Source organism: Ambystoma mexicanum, chromosome 5q (genome assembly GCF_040938575.1).
Source record: "Ambystoma mexicanum isolate Mex_15411 chromosome 5q, UKY_AmexF1_1, whole genome shotgun sequence".
NCBI lineage: Eukaryota > Metazoa > Chordata > Amphibia > Caudata > Ambystomatidae > Ambystoma > Ambystoma mexicanum.
This window is the reverse complement of record NC_090933.1, coordinates 1,349,782,653-1,349,801,885: the sequence shown is the minus strand read 5'-3', so window position 1 is coordinate 1,349,801,885 and position 19,233 is coordinate 1,349,782,653. Positions and strand designations below refer to the sequence as shown.

The 19,233-nt window shown below is 48.3% G+C and overlaps 2 protein-coding genes across 3 annotated transcripts in view; both read left to right on the top strand.

The window, feature by feature from the left end:
- The window catches only part of LOC138498130 (lymphocyte antigen 6E-like), a 192,063-nt gene extending 175,375 nt beyond the window's left edge, over positions 1-16,688 (top strand). Inside the window, exon 4 of the mRNA XM_069621999.1 lies at positions 16,412-16,688. The gene's annotated coding sequence lies outside the window, so the exon portion shown is untranslated. The remainder of the gene's footprint in view (positions 1-16,411) is intronic.
- LOC138498132 (lymphocyte antigen 6E-like) overlaps positions 1-19,233 on the top strand; it is a 1,052,795-nt gene that overhangs the window by 603,277 nt on the left and 430,285 nt on the right. The window lies entirely within an intron of this gene.

Here is a 19,233-nt window from a genome sequence, read left to right as displayed (position 1 = left end):
GCTAAGTCTCTTTCAGACCTTGGATGTCACAGTGTTCAGGCTAGGTCTGTTGCAGGCCTTGGATTTCACAACATTCCGGCTAGGTCTGTTGCAGACCTTGGATTTCACAGCATTCAGGCTAGGCCTGTTGCAGACCTTGGATTGCACAGCATTCTGGCTAGGCCTGTTGCAGAACTTCGATTGCACAGGGTTCAGGCTAGGTCTGTTGCAGACCTTGGATTTCACAGCGTTCAGGCTAGGTCTGTTGCAGACCTTGGATTTCACAGCGTTCAGGCTAGGTCTGTTGCAGACATTGGATTCCACAGAGATCAGGTTAGGTCTGTTGCAGACATTGGATTCCACAGAGATCAGGCTAGGTCCGTTGCAGACCTTGGATGTCACAGTGTTCAAGCTAGGTCTGTTGCAGGCTTTGGATTTCACAGCGTTCAGGCTAGGTCTGTTGCAGACCTTGGATTTCACAGCATTCTGGCTAGGTTTGTTGCAGACCTTGGATTTCACAGGGTTCAGACTAGGTCTGTTGCAGACCTTGGATTTACAGCATTCAGGCTAGGTCTGTTGCAGACCTTGGATTTCACAACGTTCAGGGTAGGTCTGTTGCAGACTTTGGATTTCACAGCGTTCAGGCTAGGTCTGCTGCAGACCTTGGATTTACAGCATTCAGGCTAGGTCTGTTGCAGACCTTGGATTTCACAGCCCTCAGGCTAGGTCTGTTGCAGACCTTGGATTTCACAGCATTCATGCTAGGTCTGTTGCAGACCTTGGATTTCACAGCGCTCAGGTTAGGTCTGTTGCAGACATTGGATTTCACAGTGTTCTGGCTAGGTCTGTTGCAGACCTTGGATGTCACAGTGTTCATGCTAGGTCTGTTGCAGGCCTTGGATTTCACAGCATTCCGGCTAGGTCTGTTGCCGACCTTGGATTTCACAGCATTCAGGCTAGGCCTGTTGCAGACCTTGGATTGCACAGCATTCCGGCTAGGCCTGCTGCAGACCTTGGATTTACAGCATTCAGGCTAGGTCTGTTGCAGACCATGGATTGCACAGGGTTCAGGCTAGGTCTGGTGCAGACCTTGGATTTCACAGAGATCAGGCTAGGTCTGTTTCAGACCTTGGATTTCACAGCGCTCAGGCTAGGTCTGTTGCAGACCATGGATTGCACAGGGTTCAGGCTAGGTCTGGTGCAGACCTTGGATTTCACAGCATTCACGCTATGTCTGTTGCAGACCTTGGATTTCACAGCGCTCAGGTTAGGTCTGTTGCAGACATTGGATTTCACAGTGTTCTGGCTAGGTCTGTTGAAGACTTGGATTTAACAGCACTCAGGCTAGGTCTGTTGAAGACTTGGATTTCACAGCGCTCAAGCTAGGTCTGTTGCAGACCTTGGATTTCACATTGTTCCAGCTAGGTCTGTTGCAGACCTTGGACGTCACAGCGCTCAGGCTAGGTCTGTTGCAGATCTTGGATTTCACAGTGTTCTGGCTAAGTCTGTTGCAGACCTTGGATTTCACAGCGCTCAGGCTAGGTCTGTTGCAGACCTTGGATTTCACAGCGCTCAGGCTAGGTCTGTTGCAGACCTTGGATTTCACAGCGTTCTGGCTAAGTCTGTTGCAGACCTTGGATTTCACAGCGCTCAGGCTAGGTCTGTTGCAGACCTTGGATTTCACGGTGTTCAGTCTAGGTCTGTTGCAGACCTTGGATTTCACGGCGCTCAGGCTAGGTCTGTTGCAGACCTTGGACTCCACAGCGTTCAGGCTAGGTTTGTTGTAGACCTTGTATTTCGCAGTTTTGTAGGTTAGATCTCTTCCGGACTTTGGGTGTATCATCTTCCATTTCAATGGGCATTTCTAGTGCCCTCATACAGGGTCCTTTTCAGGCAGACCCATATTGAGTCACCCTACTGCCACAGGCCATGTTTCACTTGGAAGCACTGCACCGCTAAGATTCCTTCTGCCTAGCTAAGGGCCATAAACTAGCCCCACCTCTCTTTTTGCAAGCAGTGCTCTTGTGTTGTTACGCTGTGTTAGGCCTCTTCAGAAGAGCTGCTGCAGGCATGGGCTACGTGTTGCCATGTGGCGGGGTCCCTGTGCGTCAATGGATGGTTTGGTAACAGACTGTTTTCCTTCCAAACCTTTTCCCCTTTTCTCCCCCTCTTTCTATTTAGCCTGTAGTTTTTCTGGGAAGTTGATACTTGATTCTGCCATTGTGATTAATGTCAGAGTTTTAGATTGGCTTATTGTTCATACTTTCGGGGCACGCTTTTGGGGGTTAATTGAGAGATTTCCCTCACCTGTACATTTCCCGTCTATAAATCTGGCTTGTGCCATCACCACCACCTTGGGTCTCCTCTGGTTCCAGGGTGGGTGTCTGTGGCATTCCATGTGGCTGGAATGTCTGGCTGTTGATCTTCCCGACCCAGAGGAATGCAGTCATCCGAACCCCGTCTGTAACATTTTGGTTTCTTCTGCTCGGGCTTCGCACTTACATTGCCCAACTTTGGAGCAGTTCTGTGTCTCATGATTGATTTTCAGTACAAGCAGCAGGTTTAATAGGGGACATGCAGACATGCCAACTGTGGACGTTCTAAATGGGGGGCCTCTCATGCCACGCACATGTTTGCACACACAAGAAGTACAGGAAACGGAGCGTTCTCTTCAACATGCCTTTATTAACTGTCCCTGTACTCCACTGCCCACCCCCAACATGTCCCTCCCTAACCCCAAAGTCACTTCCCTGGGGAAGAGCCCGCAACGGCGGCCTTCCCCATAACGATGTGGATGGGCCACACCTCAGGCCCCACTCTCCGAGGCCTGACATCTCCCGCCTTTTGAAAGCATCAGTCCGCTTGTGTCTGTTACTCCATATCTTCTATGAGTATCTGGGGCTTCATGCGACTCCTCTGGGGCCGCCGGTGGCCGACGGGTGTTGGGGGTCCTGTTTGTTCTGGAGTGTGTTGCTCTGCTTCTTCGTTTTCGGATGCTTCTCCATCTCCTAGGCATGGTTCATCCACCATGTGTCTTTCCCAGGCTTCCAAATCTGGTTCCCATGTCGCCTCAAGGGGAGTCAGCACTCTTTTGAATTGTGATACATTTCGGGTTACTGATGACCGCCCTTCTCTTTCAGTTGTGTCCATGTTGTCCTTTCTTTGTTTTACCGTCAACAGCCTCGGGGCGAACTTGGCATCTTCTTTTCTCCCCTTCGGCTGGCGCATCAGCACCTGATCACCGGGTTCCACATTGAATTCATGTGCCCTCCTGCGCTTGTCGGCTGTCTGCTTCATTTTCCCTTTCTCCTCCAGGTCTTTCTTCTTGGCTTGGAGTTCCAATGGCGTCAGAGGTTTTGGCGTCGGGTCCTCCGGTAACCTGGTCTTCACCCGTCGCCTGAACGTCTGGTCCACCCGGCAGACCCCTGTGGTGCTATGTGGGGTGTGTCTGTATTCTCGCAGTAGTTGATATAAGGCCTGTTCAAATGGCTTGTTTAGTATGTTGGCTATCTGCAATGTTCTTTTGATATTGGCCATACACCTTTCTACTGTTCCATTTGCTTGGGGCCATCTGGGGGTTATCTTCCTGTGATGAAAGCCCATGTATCTGGAAAAGTTTTGAAAGTCTGCGCTGGCGAATGGCGGGCAGTTTTCTGATTTTATCACTCTGGGGACCCCATATGCGGATAGCATGCGGTCCAGGGCTGGGAGGATGCACATGGTGGCTGTGATCTCCACTATCTGTGCTTCTGGGAAGCGCAAGTGTTCATCCATCAGTACCAGGACGTACGCTCCGTTTCGCAGGATTCCAAACATATCTACTGCCAGCTTGTCCCAGACTCAATCTGGCAGCGGGGACATTTGCAGAGGGTTCGGGTGTGGCAGATGGGCGTCTTGTGCACAGGTTGTGTATCCACCTACCAGTGACTCCACCAGCGCGTCAAACCTTGGGAACCATACTTTTTGCCTTAGTAATCTTTTAGTTGCTGCTACGCCTCGGTGACCTTCATGTGCCAGCTGTGGTGTTCTTTCTCAGAGGGACTCGGGTATGACCACCTTACATCCTTTCAAGATGATCTGGTCTTCTACGATTAAGAGTTCGTCTTTGACTTGGTCAATCCAGCGAATATCATCCCGTACTGCCTCCGCTTCGTGTTTCGCCTGTTGCTTCATGTGCGCTCGTCTGTCCGTCTGTATGCAGTGTCTGACGAACCGTAGTGCTGGGTCTTGTTTGGATTTGCTGACCACTTCTGACCATTCTATGGGGAACGGCTGCAAGTGGTGCACCACATAGTTGATGAAAGCGTCTGATATGGAAGGTTGTGCGCATGCAGGACCCGTGGGGTGTCGGGATAAAGAATCTGCCGGATTGTCCTCCATTCCCGAGCAATGTTTGATGCTGAATTTGTAATCTTGTAGCCTCAACCCCCACCTTGCTATTCTTGGAGGCACTCTTGCTTTGGGGTCGCCGTAGATGGTGAGCAACGCTTGATGGTCCGTGACGACAGTGAATTCCTTCCCATACAAAAATAGATGGAAGTATTTGCAGGCCCACACCACTGCCAGACTCTCCTTTTCAGCCTGGGAGTAGGCCTGTTCCGCGTGAGGCTTCTGCTGGTGTACGCCACTATGAACACCTTGGTGGGGTCCTCAGGGTCCCTCTGTGATAGGATAGCCTCGAGCCCCACGGGGCTCGCATCGACGATGACCTCTGTGTCCCGTTGCGTGTCATAATACGCCATGTGTTCTGCCCTTGAAATGGTATTTCGGATGGACTCGAACGCTTGCTGGCATTCCGCTGACCATTCAAATGGTTGATCTTTGCAAGTGAGTAACCGCAGCGGGTTGCTCACTGTTGCGTAGTCTTTCAGATATCGGGAGCAATAGCTCGCGAGTCCCAGGAATGAGTGTAGCTCTGATGTGTTTGTGGGGGGCAGAGCCATGTTGAGCGCAGCGACCTTGTCTGGGTCTGGGCACATGCCCCTGTCTGAAAAGAACCTTAAGGAGCCCTTCTCGAATTCACACTTGTCTTTGTTGAGAGTGAGGCTCGCAGTCTCCAGGGCGGCGCACACTCGGTGTAGTGCGACGTCATGCTCCTCCTTGGTCTTTCCGAATACCAGCACGTCGTCAGAGTAATTTAGACAGTTTGGTATATGACAAATGACTCTGTGAATGTCCTCCTGAAAGATCTCAGCAGCCGATGAGATGCCGAAGCTGAGCCTCTTATACTGAAATAGGCCCAGATGTGTTACAAACGTTGTGATGTATATTGATTCGGGGCTTTTATCCTTTTGTTAAGTCCAGTTTTGAGAACACCTTGGCCCCGTGGAGGAGGTGGATCATGTCGGTGATCCTTGGCGCCTGGTGTCTCTCTCTCTCCATAGCAACGTTGGCTCTCCTCATGTCCACGCATAGGCGTATTGAGCCGTCTGGAGATTTTTTGGAACAGGGACAATGGGGCACACCCACAGCATTGGTCCCTGAACTGGCTCGATTACTTGCAGTTTTATCAATTTGTCCAACTCATCATCCACCTGCCTCTGGATGTTCACCGGTATCGCTCTGTAGTGTTGCGCAACTGGTGGCACGTCCGGGTTAATGTGGAGGTGAACTTTCCTGTTTTTTAGTTTGCCAAGGCCTTGGAAGAGCTTCGGCAATGTATCCTGAATTGCCTCTGGTTTGGCGAAGTATTTGTGTGCCATAATGTGGTACAAAATATGTACTAGGCCCATGTCAACAGCTGTTTTAAAACTCAGGATGCATCCACTGTTGGCCTCTGTCTGTAGGATGTTCAGGGGAATCTTTGCCGCTGTGATTTGTGAGCACACCAGGCAGTGATGGTGCCTTTGCATGGCAGTGGTGTAGTTGCACCGTAGGGCTAGATGTTCACTGTGGCCTTGTGTATCTTTGGCTGATGGGATAAGGAGTTATATGCTTGTTCACTGATGATGTTTACTATTGCACCAGTTTCAATCAGGAATTCTAATGGTGTGTTATTGATGTGCAGCGTAAGGACAGGGCTGTGTTGGGTGGCCGTTGCATTGTTGAGAGCCCACGCGTACCCTTTCTTTCTCTGATCCTCATCTGACGATGGGGTTTCACTACTCGAGGGCGAGCGCATTTCTATATATCGGACAAAGCGCCTTCTCTGACTGTGTCTCCCCCCTTCTGATGGTCTCTGTTCTTCCCGGTTATATGCGCTCCTGGGCTACCTATCATCCCTTAGTGACATTTTGGGGTCCCACTCAGCCCTGTTGCTCGTTGGGCTGTGGCGAGTGGTCCTTCTGCGATCCTTTGTCCTCGGCTTGTTGGGAACGGCGTGGGGTGCATTTTTGCATACAGCCCTAATCATGGCATCCACCGCCTGGGTTTGTTGTGGAGTCTAATTTGTTTACCATGTCTGTAGACGTTGCGGGCTGTTGTATGTTTAGTTTGCCCAGATTTCCAAGTTGTGACTCAACGGCCGCTTCCATCCTGCCGAGGGCTAGTATTTCTTCCAGTGATTTCTGTTTTTGCAGCAACTGTTTTCTGAAAGGTTGGGACAGGCAGCCTGCTAGTATCTGCGACCTTAAAGCTTCCTCATTTAAGTAGCAATGGAATTTGCAGTATTTTTGTTTGATGCAGAGGCGCATTACGAAGTTGTCAAGTGATTCGCCTTTTTCTTGTCTGGCAGTGTGGAACACGTGGCGCTCGTAGTCAATGTTGATATTTGGTGCAAAGTATTCCAACAGTTTTCGGTGTACTTCTTCATATGTTGCAGTTGTCCAGTTAACCAGCTCTCCTGCTATGTCTCTAACAGCTGGCCCTATGTCCACTGACAATGTTTACTTTATTCTGGCATCATCTGTGAATCCCACCGCCCCGGTGTAAAATTTGAAATCTCTTAACCATGTGGCCCACCGGGGCCCGAGATTGGTGGTGTCCTGCACATCAAAAGGATTAGGCATGTGCATTACCTGCGCTGTGCCTCCTGCCGCTGGTGTCTGGTTGCTAGTGCCTCCTGCAGTTCCACCTGTGTCTGATGATGACGCTGTGGGTGCTAAGGATGACGCTTGGTCAGTCATGATGATGCTCTGTTGCTGTATGCTTTGGCTTGATTCGACCTTGGAAGAGGCAGTGCTTGTGTGTACTGGAGGTTGCGTGTCCTTCGCAGTCTCCCCTCTGCGTTTAGTACTGTGGCTCCTCCCACTAGAGTCCCGCTCTGCTCCTGCAGGGGACTGGAGGCTGTCACGCATCTCATCGTCTCTGCTGGGCTCTGGCAGCCGTACTTTTCCTGCCGGCTGCGGATGGGGCTGCATGCATTGGAGGCGTGCCTGCCTCACACGTGCGGTCCAGCCAAAAGCTGTGTATAGCGAAACTTCAGCCTGTGCCAGTGAGGAATGCCGATGAGCTATACTACTCGACTGCAGCCCTCTGTGTGAAGCGGGGTTCACAAAACCCTTGTCGCCATTGTGGACGTTCTAAATGGGGGGCCTCTCATGCCAGGCACACGCTCGCACACACAAGGACAGGAGACGGAGCGTTCTCTTCAACCTCCCTTTATTAACTATCACTGTAATCCACTGCCCACCCCCAACATGTCCCTCCCTAACCCCAACGTCACTTCCCTGTGGAAGAGCCCGCAACTGCGGCCTTCCCACATAACAATGTGGATGGGACACACCTCAGGTCCCACTCTCCGTGGCCTGACACCAACCCTCCTGATTTAGGCGGAAGACTCCCGATTTGGAACTGAAAAATATTGTAAAATATTGCTATTTTTCACGTTCTCCCGCCTAAAATAATTCTAGCCCCAATGCATGCCTATGGGGAAATTTATTTCTCCCGAATTCTCTCCTGAAATCTCCCTCCTAGGTGCCTCAGAAAATTGGCATGTATGGAAATGGTGCATTAGGCAATGTTGCCTGAGTGCGTTGTGCGCGGGTTTGTTTATAAAACCCTGTTCACGCCATCTGTGGTTGGGCAGGGTCTCCAAGTGAGCGTGGCTCCCTCATGCTGCCATGGGAATGCAGGATATCACACAACACCGGGATCTCGTACCCCTATCAGAATTCATCACCATGACTTGGTGAGGCTGACGGGCCTGCGGGATTCCACTCCGTCCCCCCCTATGGGGGGCACATCGGTACACGGCCGGACAAGCCCAGTCCCTAATGGCTCGCTTCCGCCACATGTCAGGATGGAGAACTCAGACAGTACACCACAGTACTCACCACAGTACACAAAGGAGAGAGGGAGAATGGAACTGGAGAACCTGAATTGTTGTAAGGGAGGGGCCAAAAGGGGGGAAGAAACTGGGAGAAGGATAGCTGAAGCGAGAAAATAGCTGAGAGATGAATAAATAACAAATGCAAGATAGAGGAGGTGAAGAAAAGCAGGCAGAGGAAGTGTTGAAAGAGGGGGAGGATTGAAGAAACATTGGGACGGTGAAAGAGGATGTGGCAGAAAGAAGAGAACGAGGAAGGAGAGTGAGGTTGGGGCCGGTGGCTGGAGGAGTAAACCCCCGGAGTGAGGGAGCCAGAGAGGGACATAGTAAGAACCCCCTCCCAGTTTAAGGACAGCTCCTGTCTGGATCAGAGCCATACTGGAAGAGCAGCCACTTACAAACCCACTCACAATGCCAGTCAAACAGTTTCAAAAGGTCTAAAACATGGGAGTGAGAACCAGGGAGAAGGAACACCAAGAGTTATGGGGTAACAGTCTGCGGGAAACTAAAAACTAAGCAAAGCAAACCCAGAGAACTATATGGTCCTCCTAAAAGCTAGGGTTCTGTGGTTTATTCTGGGAAACACCCCACCAAACTTACTGAGAATGTGGAGAACATTTTTCTGGAACAATTTATTTGCCCAAGACACACTAGAACGCTCACTTGGATATCCGTGCAGAGCCTGTTGATGCAGGTTCAAATCCTGGCAGGGGCAAACTCAGCCCTTCCTCCTTCCAAGGTTGATAAATGAGCACCACACACCGTGGGTAATAATACGTAGCGCTATATAATAAAAAAGAAAAAAATTAGCCCTGAGAACTACCCCACCACTGAGAAAGATCATCCGGAAAAATCTACATGCTTATTTGTGCCATCACCTGTACACGTGTGTTAATGATAGCTTTATTAACCCTACTCCCTGGTCTGGCTTGCTTGTCGATCAATATCTGCCCTGTGACAGGTTCCAAGCATGGACATATGCTGGCTGGACATTAACATATGGACTACAGCTATCATAGAATAGTGGGACATGAGCATTCACAGCAGCAGCTGGCATATCAAGGCATATTATGGCATTAGCTACTCATGGAAAGGCTGCACATGGGCATATTCTGGGTGGAAATTAACTTATTGGCTAATGGTGGGACCTGAGCATGCACTGCAGCAGCTGGCATATCATGGCATATTATGCCATTAGCTACTCATGGAAAGGCTGCACATGGGCATATTCTGGGTGGAAATTAACTTATTGGCTAATGGTGGGACCTGAGCATGCACTGCAGCAGCTGGCATATCATGGCATATTATGCCATTAACTACTCATGGAATGGCTGCACATGGATGCTGGATGGAAATTAACTTATTGGCTAATGGAGGGACCTGAGCATTCACAGCAGCAACTGGCATATCATGGCATATTATGCCATGAGCTACTCATGGAATGGCTGCACATGGGCATATGCTGGCTGGAAATTAACATATTTGCTAATGGTGTGATGTGAGCATTCACAGTAGCAGCTGGCATATCATGGCATATTATGGCATTAGCTACTTGTGGAAAAGCTGCACATGGGCATATGTTGGATGGAAATTAACTTATTGTCTAATGGTGGGACCTGAGCATTCACAGCAGCAGCTTGCATTTAATGGCATATTATGCCATTAGCTACTCATGGAAAGGCTGCACATGGGCATGGGCTGGCTGGAAATCAACGTATTGGCTAATGGTGTTACTTGAGCATTCACAACAGCAGCTGCCATATCATGGCATATTAAGGCATTAGCTACTCATAAAAAGGCTGCACATGGGCATATTTTGGATGGAAATTAACTTATTGGCTAATGGTGGGACCTGGGCATTCACAGCAGCAGCTGACATATCATGGCGTATTATGGCATAGGCTACTCATGGAAAAGCTGCATATGGGCATATTCTGGCTGGAAATTCATTTATTGGCTAATGGTGCGACTTGAGCATTCACAGCAGCAGATGGCATATCAAGGCATATTATGGCATTAGCTACTCATGGAAAGGCAGCACATGGGATGCTCGCTGGAAATTAACGTATTGGCTAATGGAGCGACCTGAGCATTCACAGCAGCAGCTGGCATATCATGGCATATTATGCCATTAGCTACTCATGGAATGGCTGCACATGGGCATATGCTGGCTGGAAATTAACATATTGGGTAATGGTGTGATTTGAGCATTCACAGCAGCAACTGGCATATCATGGCATATTATGGCATTAGCTACTCGTGGAAAGGATGCACATGAGAATATGTTGGATGGAAATTTACTTATTGGCTAATGGTGGGACCTGAGCATTCACAGTAGCAGCTGGCATATCATGGCATATTATGGCCTTAGCTAATCATGGAAAGGCTGCACATGGGCATATGCTGGCTGGAAATCAACGTATTGGCTAATGGTGTTACTTGAGCATTCACAACAGCAGCTGCCCTATCATGGCATATTATGGCATTAGCTACTCATGGAAAGGCTGCACATGGGCATATGTTGGATGGAAATTAACTTATTGGCTAATTGTGGGACCTGGGCATTCACAGCAGCAGCTGACATATCATGGTGTATTATGACATAGGCTACTCATGGAAAAGCTGCATATGGGCATATGCTGGCTGGAAATTAACTTATTGGCTAATGGTGCGTCTTGAGCATTCACAGCAGCAGATGGCAGATCAAGGCATATTATGGCATTAGCTACTCATGGAAAGACAGCACATGGGATGCTGGCTGGAAATTAACGTATTGGCTAATGGAGGGACTTGAGCATTCACATCAGCAGATGGCATATTATGCCATTAGTTACTCGTGGAATGGCTGCACATGGGCATATTCTGCATGGGAATTTACTTATTGGCTAATGGTGAGACCTGAGCATTCACAGCAGCAGCTGGCATATCATGGCATATTATGGCATTAGCTACTCATGGAAAGGCTGCACATGGGCATATGTTGGATGGAAATTAACTTATTAGCTAATGATGTGACCTGAGCTTTCACTGCAGCAGCTAGCATATCAAGGCATATTATGGCATAAGCTACTCATGGAAAAGCTGCACATGGGCATATGCTGGCTGGAAATTAACTTATTGGCTAATGGTGCAACTTCAGCATTCACAGCAGCAGATGGCATATCAAGACATATTATGGCATTAGCTACTCATGGAAAGGCAGCACATGGGATGCTGGCTGGAAATGAATGTATTGGCTAATGGAGGGACTTGAGCATTCACAGCAGCAGATGGCATATCATGGCATATTATGCCATTAGCTACTCATTGAAAGGCTGCACATGGGCATATGTTGGATGGAAATTAATTTATTGGCTCATTAATATTTATTTGTTTATTTTTTATATCGCACACCAAACCCTGAGGTAGCTGGGCGCTTGAAAACCTAGAGGTTACATACATAATAAGGTAGGCAATTTACAATCTGGTGTGGAGACAACAAGAGAGACCCTGGTTACAGGTGGGTCAGATAACAGGAGATAATGTACAGTATTATAACTAAACAAAAGATGATGAACAGTAACAAAATAGACAATGATCAGATAACATGGCCATAGCATTTTAGTGATGATTCTTGTTGCTCAGTCAATATTTTATTTTGGCTTTAAAAGTGAGGAAGGAGGGTTCCTGTCTAGCACGATGGCCAGGGTGCATAGAGTGATTCTGTCACGGATGGGCAGCCAGTTGGCATTATGTCTGTGGTTGGATATACGGCAAGACCTGGGGAGACTAAGTGCTGCTCTCAGAGAGTTATTTTGGAGTACCTGGTGTCTATTTAGATTGTGTTCAGAAGAACCAAGGAATAATGTGTTGCAGTAGTCATGTTTAGAAAAAGCGAGTGCTCTATCCAGCATTAGGCAGCTGCTTGTAGATAAGTAAGATTTACAGCTGTAGATGAGTTTATTCATGTAGGCCATGCCAGACGCCACGCTGCTGACCTGTTTTTTTAAGAGAAAGAGTTGAATCGAGGTAGACCCCCAGTGTTTTTATCTCTTTAGAGACGTTGATAATATTAGCATCAATGACGAAAGATGTGTATCTGGTGTCGAGTTTATTCAGGCGTGTCTGAGTACCCACGATCATTAACTCGGTCTTGTCTTCATTGAGGCAAAGACTGTTGGTGGCCATCCAAGCTTGGATTTCGAGGTACATTTTGTTTAGCAGTTTGGAATCATAGTCGTAACAGCCAGTGAGAGGGATGAGGACTTGAGTGTCATCTGCGTAGTTGGTGTAGATGACACCCAAGTTGTCCAGGCGGTCGAAGAGCAGCTTCGTAAAAATATTATATAGTGTGGGTGACACACAAGATCCCTGAGGGACACCACACAGTATCGGTGCGGGATCTGCTGAGGCCGAAGGGGAGAAGACTCTGGTGGCCGATTTGATAAGAAGGATTTAACCCAGTCGGATGCGTTAATGGAGAAGGCTACCGCTGGGTTAAGTTGCTTTGTTAGAATTTGGTGGTCGACGAGGACGAAGGCCGCAGATAAGTCGAGGAGTAGGAGGACTGTTTGTTAAGACTGGAGGGGGGTGTCTGTACTCCTGCTCTCTATATGGTAGAAGAGAGGCACAGAGGAAGCCAGACAAGATTCTCTATTGTTGGTTGCAATGGACGAGTGATCGGGGCCTAGCTTCTCAGGAGGTGATGCGGGCTGGTTCTTAAGTACAGTGTAATCCCCACGCACCCACAAAGGAATGTCCACACACTGTATTAGTTAAAACACAGTCTTTATATAATTAATGTTCAAGGTTATGTACAATAGCACAATAACTCACTTTGTACTCGGTTATCTATAATGGAAAATATACAGTTCTACGTGGTACCACAATCACTATTCGATCTCTTTAAAGTGCATCAACTGTACGGTTAAATATCACACAAATCAGTTCGTAAAGGAAGCCAACAATAGTTATAAGAGGAAAGCAGTTGGTTAGAACAATTGGCAGAATACTGGCCCTGTTTACCTAGACACAACTCTGTGTGGAGATCCCCCTACCTAGTCTTTCCAATAGTTCCTCAACCCCAAAGTACCTGGTGTTGTAGAGTTCCTCATTGGGAAATTAACAGCCCTTCTTGAGTGCACTCCCTTTAAGGCAGGAGCCACAGTGCCACAAGGGCGTCAAGTCGCCCGGCGTCTCTGTGGTCTTTAGGTGGCGGGAAACTCACTGGCGGATGCTCCTCGGCGCATCGACGGCCTCGACTTTCTCCAGCGGGACAAAGTGGTCGACAGTGCGTACGAGAACATCCTTGCATCAATTGTTTTTATGCAACGGGAGTACTGCGCCTTTGGTCGGAGACGGCGGTTGTCGATCGTGATGGATAACAATGCGAATGCTTCTCTTTGGGATTCCGTGGCAGTCCCCATCTCCGATCGGCAGCCTTTCATAGGTTTGTCTACCAGGAAGCTTTGGCAAAGATCAGCTGGTGCAGGATGGTCCCTCGTAGCTCGGGAAGTGGTCTCCTTACCAGGTCCTCTCTTGGATCAGTTCTTGGAGACACAACCGCTTTCAAATCGGTGAAGTAGAGCAACAGCAATTCTTCTCTTCCAGCAGGGCTTCAAGGTCAAGCTTTAGTTTCAACTCCAGTTTCTCTTCAGCTTCTGAACGATTTCTAGCAGTGAGAGGCCCCCAGAAATACTAGTTGATCTCCTATTCATTCTGCTGGGTTACACTCAGGCAACCAATCACTCAGAAGGGCATTCAGCAGTCAGTCAGCCAATCAGACGCACAGTGCATTCAGGCCATTCATCTCCATCCAGACACTCATAACACAGAATGTGGATTTGGACAAGTACCACGCCATTCAACACTACACACTGCATTCATGCCAGTTTCGGGCAGGGCTGTCTCAGTCATTGTGTCAAACACCAGATACCAGACATCCACAACAAGAAGTGTCTATTCGTCACACACTCCATTCACCCAGGTCCCACCCATAGGTGTACCTACAACATACGGTCGTTGGGAAGGCTCCAGCCAGTCTGGTCGGCACTTCCCCACACTACCATATATGGAACTTCTACCCAACAGCCAGTCAGGGGGAAGGGACAGAGTCAGGGCTTCCGGGACTTCGGGAAAATGAAGTAACAGGCGATGGAAAGCAAGAGGCCACGGGAGCCATCTTGTTTCCATCAGGAATCTACCAATTCCAATGACAGGGCCTGGGCATCCCAAAATGGAGGACGCTCAGGGCACTAGTCATTTCAGCACGGCGCTGCCTCCAGCACGTACCCTGCTCTGTGGGCCACCCACAGATGCCCAAAAACATACACTAGGGGCACAGGGTTGCACCCCCACCCATGGGTGCCATAAGGGTATCCCATGGGTTTGTACACCACACCAAAAGAAATAACTGCACCGCCAGGAGTTCCACATGAACTCCTGTGCGGAAAACACGACAGAACACACAATAAAAAGCAGTAAAGGACAAGGATACGGAGGCCCTGTCCCTCCAATGCATTTCCAGCATCACACTGCTAGCTTACCTTTGTCCTTCGCCTCGTCCATTTGGATCTTGAGATCCAGGAGGGCTGTCTCAGTTCTGTGTCTGGGTCTGAAGCCTGATTGTCCTAGGAGTTCATTATCCTCTAGCTGCTTCTGGATTTGCAGATAAGCCACCCCTCCAGGATTTTTAGAAAGAACGGTACGGTGGTGATGGGCCTGTAATATGTGGAGACATTTGGATCTAGGTTTTTTTTTTTTAAAGAGAGGCATAACCCAAGTTTCCTTGAGGTTGTGGGTACCTGATTGGAGGGGAATGAGGAATTTATCAGGGTGGTGATGAAAGGGGCTAGGTTTTAACTCCCTCTTTATTTATGGTGGCTGGGCAGATATCCCCTTGGCAGTGGGAGGGTTTTAGGCTTTTTATGATGTCTTCAACTTCCTTTGAAGTTACTTGTGAGAAGGGTGTGCAAGAATGTGGGTTTTTTGCTGGGTCAGGGGCAGGCTGGGAGCTGATGGTAAGGCTTGCCTTTTTAGCTTCGATCTTATTTTGGAGTAGAGTGGTTTTATTTGCGAGGGCTTGCTGGATTTTTGTACACCATTCTGCGTCTTTGTGAGGGTGGCCCCGGGGATTCAAGCTCTTTTAGATGCTGAAGAGTTCCTTGGTACTGGATTTGGCATTGTGGATTCTGGAATTATAAGCTTCTTTTTTTGCAGAAAGGATAGCCGGTTTGTAAATAGCAGAGGCCGTCGTAAATGCAGTTTTGTTGGTGATGGAGGGTGATTCACGCCAAGTGGATTCTGCTGATCTTTTAGTGTTTCTGAGGCTCTTTAGTTTGGGGGTGAACCACTTATTGAGGTGAGCCAGGGGTTTGGCTTTCCTAAGTTTCAGAGGGGCTGCAATGTCTAGTGCCAATTTAAGAGTATTGTTGTAGAGGTCTACCAAGTTAGGAGGGTCGAGCTTCTTGAATTTAATCTCGTTAAGGATGTCACTAATGAGGGGCTAGAGGCTGTCTATAGTGATGTCTATGGTGATGTTGCGACAGTTTCTAGAACGCGAGGGGGGTGCTAATGTAGCTTTGGTGGGAGAGGATCCAGGGATGGAGAACAAGATGAAGTGATGATCTGACCAGGCTACGGGTTCATTTTGATGATGGGACCTGAGCATTCACAGCAGCAGCTGGCATATCAAGGCATATTATGGCATTAGCTACTCATGGAAAGGCTGCACATGAGCATATGTTGGATGGAAATTAACATTGTGGCTAATGGTGTGATTTGAGCATTCACAACAGCAGCAGATGCTATATCATGGCATATTATGGCATTAGCTGCTCATGGAAAGGTTGCGCATGGGCATATGCTGGCTGGAAATTAACTTACTGGCTAATGGTGAGACATGAGCATTCACAGCAACAGCTGGCATATCAAGGCATATTATGACATTAGCTACTTACGGATAGACTGCACATGGGCATATGCTGGCTGGACATTAACTTATTGGCTAGAGCCATGATACAATGGCGGGACTTGAGCATTCCCAGCAGCAGCTGGCATAACATGCCATATTATGGCATTAGCCACTCATGGAAAGGCTGCACATGGGCATATGATTCCTGATAACAGGCAAATGAGGATGCCAGTAGCATTAGCTGTCGCCAGGTATAATGCCTGTCTTTATGATTGTTATTGATGTCATCTGAAGTGGGATATAATGCCTGTGTCATGCTTTATCTTTACCTGTAGGACAACATTTCCAAGCACCCCTGGTCCTTCGGAGAACCACATGCCCTGATGAAGGCCAAGTGCTGCTTGAAACCTGCAAGACGGAAACATTTTACATCTCTTGATTCTCAATTCTTAGAAGGCCTTCTTCTACCCCTGTCAGTTAACAATAAAAACTATTAAAGATTGTGTGCTATTAAGTTATGGACAAAGTCTTCCTCTCACGCTGCTGGTAATAAAGATGCATGAATATTGCCACCCATTCTGTGACTGTTAAATAAAGATACATTTTCTCAAATGTTTCCTGTTCTCTTTCAATGAGGCCTGAAATACATTAGTAGTGAAGCTTGTCATCCTAATGTATGGGTAAGCAGGGGAGTGCAATTATAGCACAGTGTTTACAAGTATTAGTGAAGGTTTCTCACAAGGACAGTGTGCGATCCTGGACACAATGCTTGGTCTTCGCTAAGTTACAAAACCTTGTTACGTGGAGACCCCAACGATTCTCACTTTATTTACCTTCTTGTAGGACGTGGAGTTTGCTGCTAGCCATGTTGTTGTTGTTTCTCAGTCTTTGTGCCCACTGTTTTACACACCAATGATGAGTGCAGTCTCCAACCGAGGTAATTACTTTATCTACTGGTTTGAGCACTGGACTTGCCATTTTGGACACTGGGATATCATTCGGCAGACTAAGGGACAGGGACTGATGCAATGGTGTGTAGAAGGCTGCCTGCCTACCTCACAACAGCCTTGCAATGCCACTGGGCATTATTATTATCATTATTATAATTATAATATTTATTAATAGGGTATATTTTGAGCGTGGACCTAGCTTCGGGAAGCAACGGAGCACTTTACAATCATAGGCGGAAGAACCAGAGCCACTGCTAGAGGGGGGCTAAGGGAGCTATAGCCCCTGGTCTTTTGGTTGTAGCCCCAGATAGAATCTCAGGAGCTACACCCAAAAGGCTAACTAGCCCCCAGTCCAGACAGTTCCAACATCAGCGTAGCCCTGGGTCTTTTCCAGACCTAGCAACACCCCTGGGAAGAACACAGTGAGGGAAGCAGAGAAAAAAGGAGTGTGGAGCTAACATGGGATGGTGGGCAAGTGGCCGCATGGGGGAAGACAGTGGGGAGCAGATCACCAAGTCTTAGGTAAGGTGGGGAGTGCAGGGTGTGTGGACCTAGGTATTAAGGAGAGGCCATTCCTTGAATAGGAGGGTCTTGAGCTCTTTCCTGAACTGTAAAAGCAATGGGGAAACTCTAATGTTGATGAGGAGGAGGTTCCAGAGTCTTGGAGTGTAGACAGGGAAGGCCTGTCTTCTGGGTCTTTCCTTCCTGCACTGTCGTAATTCAAGTCTGCAAATGTCCTACACTTCTGGTGGATTGAAGGCCTCCGGAGATGCCGAGCTTCTCAGTGACATAGATTGGGGACTTCAGAATGACAGCCTTGTAGATGATGCCGCATGATTTGAAGATAGAAGGCTTGGGGACTTCAGGATGACAGCCTTGTAGATGATGCCGCATGATTTGAAGATGGGGGGTTGGGGACTTCAGGATGATGAGGCAACGGGGTTTGAAGATCATACGGGCTTGCAGTGGCAATTAGTGCAGTCTGATGAGGATCAGTTATGTGGTCAAACTTGCTGAGTTCTTCAATGAGTTTTGCTGCAGCATGCAGGACACATCTTAGTGGTGCCAGGGTAGTCACCGGAAGGCCTTCCAAAAGGGCATTGCCACCATTCAGGTGGGACAGGACCAAGGCTTGGTCAGCAGATCTGAAGCTGTTTTCTGGGATGAAGGGCTTCATTTTCTGCAGGAGAGAAAGTTGTTACCAGGCTGTTAGTGCCTTCCTTGCTATGTGCTGTTTGAAGGAGAGGTGTCTGTCAATGTTGAACCCAAGGGACTTGGCAGAGGAGCCAGCTGGGCTGTGAATCCCTCGAGGTTCAGAGCAGAAAGCTAGGTCTGGATGCCAGGGTGTTCGGTGTTGTTGGTCAGCAGTAGGACTTTTGTCTTGGAGGGAATACGCTTAGGGTAAGCACTGGACATCCAGGACTGGATCAATGTGAGGTAGGCCTTGAGCCTGTGGAGGTCTTTGATGGAGGAAATCTTGAGGTAGTTCTGCGTGTCATCTGCCTGTTGGTGAATGTGGATGTTGTGTGGAAAGAGGAGGGTTCTGAGGGGTTCCATGTACAGATTGAAGATCACGAGGGGCAGGATGGATCCTTGCAGAACCCCACAGGTTATGGGTAGGGTTGGTGATCTGGAAAAATCAATTTGTATGTAAGGTAGAATCTGAACCAGCTGAAGACGATCTGGCTGATCCCCATGCAGGGATGTACATTGTCAGTGAGTGTCTCGTGGTCTACTGTGTCAAATGCTGTTGAGAGGTCAAGGAGAACTAGGAGGAAAGGATGGCCATCCACAAGCATTTTAAGGGCAATGTCAATCACCTTGATGGTAGCTGTTTCTGTGCTGCATCTGGGTCTGAAGCCAGATTGGTTGGCTTCGATGTGTTGGAGGAGTTGTGGGGCTACTGCTTTCTCAAGGATCTTACCTAGAAAGGGAAGATGGGTAATGGGGTGTTAGATGCTGAGAGTACCAATATCCAGTTTTGGTTTCTTAAGAAGTGGGAAGATTTGTCCGGTGTTGCGGGTCAAATGGAAGGTGCCTTCAGTTAGGGAGCTGTTCATGATTTTCAGGTAAGGGAGGAGTGCTTCATTTGGAAGGATCTTGAGTCGGTAGGCAGGGAGGATGTCATCTGCATTCAATGTGGTCTTAAGGGAGGCTAAGGTGGCAGTGAGGTCGTCCATAGTTAATGTCTTGAAAGTTGTCTAGAT